Here is a 6,000-nt window from a genome sequence, read left to right on the forward strand (position 1 = left end):
AGGACAAAGACCTTTGACAAACTGCGCAAGAGTGGAAGGCGCTGGATTGATGAATTGCCGGCGGTTCTTTGGTCAATCAGAACGACACCAAATCGAGCCACCGGCCAGACACCCTTTGCCCTGGTATACGGGGCAGAAGCAGTTCTCCCCATGGAACTCATATATGGGTCTCCTCGAGTACTCGCTTATGACGAGCTTGAGCAAGAGCAATTGCGGCAAGATGACGCAACGCTCCTTGAGGAAGATCGTCTTCAGGCGGCTGTGAGAGCAGCGCGCTACCAGCAAGCCTTGCGCCGCTACCATAGCCGCAAGGTTCATGCCCGAAGCTTTGAGGAAGGTGACCTTGTTCTTCGGCGTTCAATCGGCCAAGAATTCCAACAAGTTGACGCCAAAGTGGGAAGGCCCTTATCGGGTAATACGAGTCACCAGGCCCGGCGCAGTCCGCCTGGAGACCGAAGATGCCGTTCCGGTGAGTAACTCCTGGAACATTGAGCATCTTCGCAAGTTTTACCCATGAGGCGCGGCTTGTTGGGCCCCCCGGCCAGCCACCTTTTGTACGAGCCTTGCCGATGATGCATGTAACCCTCTGTACAAAGCCAGGCGTAGACCCTGAGCATAAATAAATGAAGCACTGGCGCCCTAAGTTATAGCATGCATGCTAGGTCGAGTCTCGTCCTTGGTTAGGGTTGATAGTGCTTAGCGGCGACTAACCCCTAGCTTAGAGGTCGAGTGTGCGTCTCTTTGTCTTTCATTTGTCTTCTTTGGTTCACAGGACACACAGATATCCGTGCCGAACCACTTGGGGAGAAAAAGAAGGAACATACCAGCATCTAGCCCCCTGTAAGCCAGTATTGCCGGGGGCTGCAAGAGCAAAGATTCACCCACGACGAACCAGGGTTGCCAGGGACTGCAGCTTCAGATAAGTTATTCATCCCTTATCATGCATTTCATTATGGACTGAGGTATGTGAAACCTCGTTTTCCCCTAAGCTACCGTGCTCCCCTAACTCTAGGCCCTAGGGCTCATTCCTGGGGCCAAGTTGGGTCGTAGTCGCGGCAGCGAAAGGATGAAACAAGGAGCCTGAACCCGCCTCGTCCCTGCCTCCGCCAAAGGCGTGAGGAAGGTCGAGCAAAGTGGGGAGACGGCAAGGCCTGTTGCCGGGCAAAGAAATGTTTATCTTGAAGATATCAAGGATTTACTCCTTGTCGTGGGTTCCACCCGCAAACAAATGACCCGGCAAGCATCCCTTTTTCATTAAAAAAACATTCCACTCAGGTACAGTCCATAGGGAATGAAAAACATGAATGATGGGATTACAAGTTATAAATTCAGCAAAGGCCCGAAGGCTTACAAACTAAAAAGAGATAAGGTGCCCGTAATCCCTTTCTTGTCCCTCTCCTCAGGAGGCAGGTCAAGGAGGCGAAAAGGACAAAAGGAGCGCCTAGGCGAGCTACGGGTGGCAGAAGACACCACGAGAACATCTTGGTGGCCGTCCAAAGGCTGGATGGTGATGGCGGCGCTGGAAGCAAAGCTCGAAGACGAGGCGGCAGGACGTCAGCACGCGTCGAAGGCATCGGTTCCCACGTACTCCGACTTGACGGCCTTGCCACCCACCCTCTTCCTCTTCCGCAGCCTCCCAACACCAGCCGCCCAAGGAGACGACCCCGAGAAGTTCAGGGAGCCGGCGACGCGGATGATGGGGTCGCCGGTGCCGCATGGAGCGGCACCCGACACCTAATCGGACCCGTCATCCTGCCGCCTACTACCCACGTTGCTGCTGCCGCTGTTCTCCTCGTCACTCCCGGCCGAGGAGGAGTCTTCACTATCAGAAGAGCTCTCCACGCAACACCTTGCACGGGTCCCAAAGCACCCGAAGACCTTGACAGAGAGAAGGCCACCCTCCATCAGCTTAAAATGGAGAGTGAGCCCCTCCATCAAGTGGTGGATATGAGCAAACGTCTTCCATCCCCGACAAAGATACATCACGTGAGGGGCGGGGAAGTCGACGTGGACCCGCGTGCCACTGATCCCGCAGCCCCTCATGTGCAGCCGCAACGATTCCGGCGGATCCAGCTCCATCTCCCATGCAAATGGAGTCGGGAGACGAAGGTGACGGCGCGGCGGCCGACGCAGCCTGACGAAGAACTCACAAGGGTCATCCCCAACATGGCCCTCCATTGGAGGAGGAGCTGCTGGCAGAGGCGAGGCCGGCGCGCCGCCCCGTCCTCCTCTTCCCCGGGCGCCCCAGCCTCGCCCACGGCCTCGTCCCCTCCCCCTTCCCCTCGCGGCTGGCTCTGCCACCACAGGCGCGGGAGAAGGAGGGACGTGTTGTCGAGCGGCGACCCTCGCCGCCACTGTTGAAGGACCGGGATTCCCTCTCTCCATGACGGATGGAAGGGAGGAGAAGAAGCTGAAGGAAGAAGAAGATGAAAGAATGCGGGACGCCATCCCCCCTCCCGCTCTTTATAAAGGATCGGGGTTGGGGCTCGGCCGCCCCGCTCGGACAATCAAGATACGGAAGACGCAGGGAGCCAGGACCGACCCGCCGCCCCAACCAGCGACGACCCGGTTTCCCGCCTCCACCGTTTGCCACCCCAGGCGCATGGGAGACACGTGGCGGACGTGCAGAACCGAGGGGACGGGTGAGACGACCACTCCCCACCCCGTGATCGTGGGGAGTGGACGCCTTGAAGACCGCGCCTCAGCCCCATTTAGTAAATGGGCCGTGCCTCCACGCCTCCCTTCGTTTATGGGGAAGGCGCGAACCGCCCCTTTACTATGATGTGACGCATGCCTGCGGGAACCAACCCCACGCATGCCGCCCACGTCACACGCGCCTTCCCACACCGCGCCACGCGCGGGAGTCATGGGAAGCGTAGCGCGTGAAGAACCTTACCGCGGTAAAAACCGCCCCGCCTGCCCGCGCACCATTTTTGGGCCTAGCCCAACAACGCGTTGCGCTTATGTGTGGCCCAGGCCCGGGGGCTCCTGTCAGTGTACAAAAAGAGGGGTACACTTTTTGTACCCCTATAACTATGCACGGGCAGTCTGAGCCACGGGCACCACCACACCAAGCAAGGCAAGGGAGGTGAGCCAGGGTAAGACCGAAGCTCAAGAGAACTACGACGCCAAGGCCAAGACCACGAAGAGCAAACGGGACGAAGCGGACTCCCTGGCAAGATCCTTGCCGGGAGACAGTTCTAGCAGCCCCGGCAAGACCCTTGCCGCGGCGACTTGTCCCGTGCCTACGGAGCAAATCACCCTTGAGTCCACTGCCCCCAAAGGGCAAGGATTCGGGAGACATCCCCGTGGCGGCACGCAGATCTTCGTGAAGACATTCAAGATCATATACGCACTAAGGAGACGACAACCCTTGGCGGGATCCCAGCCGAGGAAGACCACAAGGCCCCCGGCAAGCGCCTTGCCGGGAATGACAGCAGGCGCCTCGGCAAGACCCTTGCCGGGGCCTGGGCAAGGCCCTTCCCGAGGACACTCGCGGGGCCACCATCAGGCCCACGCCGACTAAACCTCCACCACCGCATGCATGCAGCTGCCGACCCAACCAGCTAGGCAGGCACCTGCGTGGCGGCATGCAGATCTTCGTGAAGACCCACCACTGCGCCACCTCAGCTGCCTGCATACCTACGTGGCATCTCAGGCATCGCTGGCCAGGGCACGTGTCGACACAAGAAGGAGCGGCGACGGACGAGACAGATCTCTCCCCCGTCCCCGATAAAGCAAGGACACCTAAGCAAGACGCATTAAATGCGCCTTGTCATGTAATGCGAGGGATAACCTCGCATCACTGTACCCTTTCCACCTCTTGTGTACCACTGTGGCAACCCCTTTTTTCTATAAAAGGAGGCCCGAGGCGACCAGGAGAAGGATTCGGCTTTTTGGAGCTCCTCACGCCCCATAGCTAGCTCAAGAACATACATATACAATCCACCAAAGCAGGAGTAGGGTTTTACGCATCCTCGCGGCCTGAACCACGATAAACGAACCGTATGCTACCTGTTAGATCCGCTCTTCTCATGACCCCGCACCCCGCTAACCACAGTAGGGATTCTTGTGATCCCATAGGTGTCGTTCCCACCGACACTGGTCGAATGGAATTGGGTTATCCTAGTGGAATTGTTGGTCGAGTGGGTTGCACTCTGAGGAGATTCCAGTCGGTGGAAACTGTTGTGCGTTGAATGTTGTTGATCTTTGGGTAGTGTCCTTGGGAAGGGCGTCTAGGTCATGCCTATTACCCTACCCTAGGTTCATGTCATCGTCAGTGCCTCCCGCCTCCGTATATAAAGGGGGAAGAGAGGAGGCCGACCCCTAGGGGCGCGCCAAGTTTGGGGAGTCCTACTAGGACTCCCTAGTCCTAGTAGGATTCCCCTCTCCTTTTTCCTTTTCCGGAGTAGCAAAGGGGGAAAGAGAGAACGAGTAGGAGAGGGAAAGGGGGGGTGGCGCCCCCACCCCTTGTCCAATTCGGATTGGCAAGGGGGGCGCGCGCCACCTCCTGGCCGGCCCTCTCTCTTCTCCACTAAGTCCCATGATGGCCCATTAACTTCCGGGGGGGGGAGGGTTCGGTAACCCCGGTACTCCGAAACTTAACCGAAACTTCCCGAAACCATTCCGGTGTCCAAATGTAACCTTCCAATATATAAATCTTTACCTCTCGACCATTTCGAGACTCCTCATCATGTCCGTGATCTCATCCGGGAATCCGAACAAACTTCGGTCATCAAATCACATAACTCATAATACAAATCGTCATCGAACGTTAAGCGTGCGGACCCTACGGGTTTGAGAACTATGTAGACATGACCGGGACACATCTCCGGTTAATAACCAATAGCGGAACCTGGATGCTCACATTGGCTCCTACATATTCTACGAAGATCTTTATCGGTCAAACCACATAACAACGTACGTGATTCCCTTTATCATCGGTATGTTACTTGCCCTAGATTCGATCGTCGGTATCATCATACCTAGTTTAATCTTGTTACCGGCAAGTCTCTTTACTCGTTCCGTAATGCATCATCTCACAATTAACTCATTAGTCACATTGCTTGCAAGGCTCATAATGATGTGCATTACCGAGAGGGCCCAGAGATACCTCTCTGATACACGAAGTGACAAATCCTAATCTCGATCTATGCCAACTCAAAAAATACCATCGGAGACACCTGTAGAGCATCTTTATAATCACACAGTTATGTTGTGACATTTGATAGCACATAAGGTGTTCCTCCGGTATTCGGGAGTTGCATAATCTCATGGTCAAAGGAACATGTATAAGTCATGAATAAAGCAATAGCAATAAAACTAAATGATCATTATGCTAAGCTAACGGATGGGTCTTGTCCATCACATCATTCTCTAATGATGTAATCCCATTCATCAAATGACAACACATGTTATGGTCAGGAAACTTAGCCATCTTCTATTAACGAGCTAGTCAAGTAGAGGCATACTAGGGACACTCTGCTTGTCTATGTATTCACACATGTACTACGTTTCTGGTTAATACAATTCTAGCATGAATAGTAAACATTTATCATGATATAAGGAAATCTAAATAACAACTTTATTATTGCCTCTAGGGCATATTTCCTTCAATCTCCCAGTTGCACTAGAGTCAATAATCTGGATTACATAGTAATGATTCAAACACCCAAGGAGTCTTGGTGATGATAATGTTTTGCTCGTGAGAGAGGCTTAGTCAACGGGTCTGCAACATTCAGATCCGTATGTATTTTGCAAATCTCTATGTATCCCTCCTTGACTTGATTGCGGATGGAACTGAAGCGTCTCCTGATGTGTTTGGTTCTCTTGTGAAATCTGGATTCATTCGCTAAGGCAATTGCTCTAGTATTGTCACAAAAGATTTTCATTGGACCTAATGCACTAGGTATTACACCTAGATCGGATATGAACTCCTTCATCCAGACTCCTTCATTTGCTGCTTCCGAAGCAGCTATGTACTCCGCTTCACACGTAGAT

Source organism: Triticum urartu, chromosome 7 (assembly GCF_003073215.2).
Source record: "Triticum urartu cultivar G1812 chromosome 7, Tu2.1, whole genome shotgun sequence".
Lineage (NCBI taxonomy): Eukaryota > Viridiplantae > Streptophyta > Magnoliopsida > Poales > Poaceae > Triticum > Triticum urartu.